Source organism: Epinephelus fuscoguttatus, linkage group LG18, assembly GCF_011397635.1.
Source record: "Epinephelus fuscoguttatus linkage group LG18, E.fuscoguttatus.final_Chr_v1".
Lineage (NCBI taxonomy): Eukaryota > Metazoa > Chordata > Actinopteri > Perciformes > Serranidae > Epinephelus > Epinephelus fuscoguttatus.
The window spans coordinates 21,912,276-21,918,250 of record NC_064769.1 but is presented as its reverse complement, the minus strand read 5'-3'; positions in this window follow the sequence as shown (position 1 = coordinate 21,918,250).

Sequence of the window (5,975 nt, the reverse complement as noted above, 5' to 3'; positions counted from 1 at the left end):
GCATTGGGAACCACAGTTCTTTCCAGCCTTCAACTGCTGGCAAAGCAGCATGACACAGCATCTCTTTTTCCCCTTCAACCATGGACTGGTAATGTAACCACTGGGCAGAGCAAGCTAGGGCAGCAGTACAAGCTGAGCAGGACTGATAGCCTTTATCACTCTATGTGTTACATGTATTGATAAAGTGTTTTCAACAAATTATTGTTGTGACTGTTGCAGTTATTGATCACTTGGCTTCACCAAAGCTAAAAGATGTTAGTTTGCTGCTGCTTTACACAGACAGAGTCTCGCATGCGACTAAACATCCTCTGTAACAACCCAGACCCTTTGCGACACGTATCACACCCACATATATACTCACTCACACATTGGCTTTCAACATAGCTACACCCAAAGAGGGAACTCAAAGTTGCCGCTTCATCTCCTTTGTCTTTGTCGTGACTGATCACACGGTCAGGCAAACCTGCCTTGGTTAATATTGCACAAGAGTGAATGAATAGTCACCTCTGCTATGTCAAGAACTCCGAAATCCTTCAAACTTTACTTGAACGATTTCAATTTTGATACTTTGAATCACAAGCTCCCAATAATGGGAGATTTGGTGCGAGGTCAGGTCAGGATACAATTAGTCTGAGTGGGTGGAAGTTTGCTGCAAAGATCAGCCTCTCATTGGGCGGAACGAGCCACCTGCTGAAGTCCCGCACTACCACCTCCGGCTGCAGTTTTCAACACGTCCTTTACTAACTTTTGCGGTGTTTGATCTTGCGGGGATGTAGCCATTTTTCTGCCATGGTTCGCGTCCTGTAGGCGATATTTTTGTGGGTGTGTTACACCAAAACCTGTTTCCCCCCGGCAATATTTTTGCAAGCGCACCGTTGCTGTGGCACCGCCAAGAACGATTGTGATTGGTTGAAAGAAATACAAGCAGCCGGGGCGTTTTTTTCTCCAATCTCAAAGTGAGAGTCGGCCCAGCCAGACCTTTCTTTTCTTGAGAAAGGTCTGGCGAGACTAGGATACAATATACAATACGATACAATATCATTGTGATTTATTTATTTATTTTTTACATTTTGTGACATAGTGAGTATTGCAATAACTTATTTAGCCATTTATTACTTTTTTTCCAGCTGCAAAGTATGTCCCTACTTGAAAATGTTTCCAACATTTGTTTTATCTGATAAGATGAAGTATTCAGTCTGTTCAACTCACTTCAGTGAGTTTTATTGAAGCAAAATGTATCAAGTAAACCTGAAAGCAACAGATTTTGTGGCTCTAAAACGATACCAAAAGTTTAATTTGTATTTTTTCAAATTGATAATTCATATCATGAAAAAAATCTATTCAACATTGTCATGCAGGATATTGCAAAACTATGCTGTACTAATTTCCCCACACACCAGATAAATATGTCTTATTAAGTAAGGAACGTGAAAATAAATTTGTAGCAAAGATTATTACATTATTATGAAAGTAGGTTGTGTCACCAGTCCACAACAGGTAACTCATGCTATCTGAAGAGAAAGTTCAGTTAAGGACTAGATGTTACAGTCCCAGATGCACATACATGAGACTATGAGTGGGGGTAATAAAGTGGGAATAATAGTGTCATCTGGGGATCTGAGTGGGAGCCAAAGGCTTAGATGGACAGAAAAGTAGGAAAGAGCAAAGTAGATAGGAAAGTAAGAAGGAGCATAGGGGAGGCAGAGCAAAGGAGAGACCTCTGTACGGACTGAACTTCCCCTGCTGGACCGAGCCGTACACTCTACCTCCCAGTGCTCCCTCATTTTGATAAGGGAAGAAAAAACTAACAGGAGAAAAACATACCTAACTTCAATCAAGGTGGAGTTTGACTGGTCGAGGGTAAAAGCTTCACTGGGGTCATGAGGTGGGTAGCCCCCACTGGTGTTTCAATGATAGACCCACAACACCTCCAAAGGGCTCTTCGGCAACACCTGGCCTCCCAGGTGCGCCCCCCTCTGCTTTTACTCCCCTGCACCCTGCTGTTGTGAGTGGTATTTCGGGGCCCAGGTGGCATCTTTCCTCTTAATCCATAGCCACCGGCTTGCCTGTTCGGTTGTGCCAGAGATCTTTGATGGCCTGATGCTGGGCTTGGCCTCGAATTCCCAGTTCTTTAAGCAGCCTGGTGGTTGACTTGCCTACGAAGCCTTTGCAGCCCACTTCAACTGGGCAAACCAAACGACACAAACCATTAAAAAACAAGATATAACTATATATAAACATTTATTTATCAGTGTAACTTCTTTGCTTTCCTGATACTCATACACTTTTATGTCATTTCAAATGAATGTATGATTGTACGGAGGTGTGTGATGTACGATGTGTGTATGAGTATGAAGGTATGGATGCATGTGTGTATATTTACATGTAGTTTTACATTTTTTAATGTAAAATATTATGTTTATTTTTAAACTTTTCTTAACATAAACTCTGCACCTATTTCATAACTGTGAGCATGAATGTTAATAAGCTCAAACTCATAATTTGTGTTTTCTTTGATAAACATATACAGTATGATGATACAATGTTGGCTCACACAAGCTGCATGACACAATATTTTCATAAATGAAAACTTCAATCAGTGAGGAAAAAAGCAAAGCAAAAATCTGTTTTTGTTTTTCCATTCAAATCAGTGATATAAAATGATATTTAGCCTTCCAATACTAAACTCTGTGATGCAACAGCATGAGAGGTACTGGATGAGCAAGCTGTTTTTTCCTGATTTAATACAGTAGTCCTTTAAGTATATGTACTACATGTGACATTGGACAGAATAGTTTGATTGTTAGACTACCTAAAGGGGCCATTCATACTGTTTATTAATTCATAACAAAAAAAACACAGTTTATTAAAAAAAAAAAAAAAAAAAAGACAAACAAACGCTTTTTAGGTCAGTTTTACTGGAAGTTATCTAACAGGAAATTGTTCGAGTATGACCCAAAGTAAACTGCCTGACCCAGTGTTTGGTACATTGAGCACAGCGTTTCTAGGGTAAATGGCTGTGCTGTTAACTTGTTACAATATCACTGCCATGTTTTGGGTTTTTAATAGTCAAAATCTGTGTGGTTGAGCTACATGCAGCAGGCATCAATCAAATCAAGTGTTACAACAACCTGAGTCAAAGTGAACAATTTAAATAGTTTTTATTAATAATGATTTTCCATTTGCAGCTTTTATCTCATTCTCTTGAAATGCACGATGTATACAGCTAGCCTTCAGTGGACAAGAGGACATCAGTGTGTCACACACACAGCACACCTCACAGACCTCCCCCTACACACTCCGCACAAGCTGCCACCTGTGCGACGAGACGACAAAATAAAAACAATAAAAACTTTCACACACATAGGCAGACGTGTACAAACTCGTTTCCTTCTCTAGCAATGCTCGATGTTCCTGAGGACCACGACGGGGAAAAACAGACAAACAATAAGTGCAAAAAGCAGCGTGGGAAGATGTTGATCAGAGGCATGAGGGACAGCGAGACCAGAGACACAGAAATGTTACAATTCTTCAGCCAGGTCTCCTGAATCACTATAAGGCCTGTAATGATCTCCACATTACAAACTTAACTAGGATTTTAGAAGTGTCTTGTTTTTTGATCACCAGTGTTTTTTACAGTGCTTTTACAATCAGAGACTCTGATCAAGTTGATTGATCTAACGAAGAGCTGGGAAGACTGGTGGTGACAGTTTGATGCCTCTGAGGCTTTTTCACAAGATTGGTCACTTTGGAGCTCAACCCAATAAACGTATGTTCACCAAATTTGTAGTTGGAGTGTGTTAGGGGGCTGAAATAAATCAGTTTAATTGGTCACATAACGTTAAAACAGGCAGAGGACCTGGAAAATGGTCATTTGTTTCTGAGCTGAAAAAAAAAATGAGGAAGAAAATAAAAATATCAGCAGGCCAACTAAACCATTTAGATGTTTTAAATTTGTTTAACATATAAATAAAGTTTCATTTTCATAAACATATTTCTACAGTAGTTTGAAGGAGCAGTGTGTAGGATTTAGTGGCATCTAGTGGTGAAGAAGCTGAAGAATCTCCCAATTAGGATTCCTTTGGTTTTCGGGGTTCAGGGGGGTTTTATTCGGAGACGTAACAAACGGACCAGGTGATTAAAACAGGTAAAAACACTGACTACAGCAGTTTCACACTATAAATCGGAGTTTTTCCAACACTGTTTGGCTCGTCGCAGAGGGCTGAACTAGAGCCAGTGTTTGGTTTGTCCACTCTGGGCTGCTGTAAAAACATGGTGGTGCCACATGGTAATCTCCATGGACAAGGACCCACTCCCTATGTAGATATAAAACGCCTCATTCTACACAATTCTTATTTTCAGGTGATCATATACTAAAGAAAACATACTTATTATAGTTCATTTCTGCCAATAAATCCCCTTAAATCCTACACACTGTTCCTTAAAGTTGTAATCATTAGGTCTGTTCATTAGTCCTCTGCTGCAATGATAAAATGATGACATGGTGCCTCCTTCACTCTCCCTTTCATGAGAAAGGACATAGCGCCCCCCAGTGGTCAAACAGGTGTCTCAAAACTTCTATACACCCTGCCTCACTCCCTGCAGGCCTTCAGTTGACATATCCGGTTTAACAATCTACATTTGAAACAATATTTATGAGCTGAGAAACAGCAAATTGGCTCCTGGTCAACATCTATTACTACACCAACTGAATCCAAAAAAAGTTCCTCCCTGGCTGGTTCCTAGTGTCTTTTATAAAAAGGTAAAAATAAAAGAAGAAACAAAAACAAAAACTGCCATTCGATTGTCTTACACTCATGCATGAATCCCGTTTTATACCAAAATCACAAAAGCTCTGACTTCACACAAAGAAAACAAAAGTTAACACATACAGCAATCAAAGTATAAACAATCGAAGTATAATTAACAGTTCCTTCAAAAAAATAATAATTTAAACTTATTAAAAAAAAAAAGAAGAAGTGAAAAATGGAAACATCGTATTGAGAGTGCTCTGCCGTGGGACTGATTGGTAGGGATTAACAAACCCCTCAGCCACAAGCATCATAACAGCCAAACTGTGTTCCCTTAGATACGTAAATTACACTTTACATCATCATCATCGTCATTGGTCACTCATTTGCTATTTCAGACATTCATGAGAACATTACACACTCATTAAAGAATAAATATAAGTGAGAGCGAGACTCTTTGAGCCACAGAGGAGGCAGGGATGAATCTCAATTTCTGTCAAATGGCTTTGTTGGTCTTTCCCCCGAAACAGGGAAGTAATAGGTGAGAGCAACTTTGACGATCACTGTCAACAGACTGCAGCCGCCAAGGTCAAATGTGTCAGTCAGTGCAAAGTACCAACTAAGAAAAGCCGTTTAAAGATATCGAGAATCAGTCCGTGGAGAACAACAAAGCGTTGCTGCAAGAAAACTAATGATGAATAAGTCCTCTACACTACAGCCAGTTACACAACCACTGTTGGCGACGGCCAGCCTGGCTGTACTGTAGGTGGCCTGGGATGTGGTCAGTTGCAAAAGTAAGACAAGAAGTCACAGGGTAATGGCAGACTACGCACAACACACATCGGCAAAAGATATTTGCGAACAATTCTGAGTGTGTAGTTGGAGCTTTAGGTCACCAGAACAATCTTAAAAAAGCCCGCCCCATCAAACACTAAACAAACTCCAATTAGGAATGAATATAACTACAGTTTAAACCATTGTCTGAACATCAGCACAACAAGATGAAGCAGACATGGCAGAGAATGGAGGCTCGGTACCTGACGCAGACAGAAAGGATCAAACGGCAGTGCCAGCTCAGAGGGATGGAAGGCCAAGGACAGGGAGGGAAGAGAATAGAGATGGATGAAGGGAAAGGACCAGTGGTTGGCAGACAGATGATGAAGGCGTCAAGTAAAGGTGCTGAGCAAACGGAGTCTCGGGCATACAATATCTATAAGACCCCCC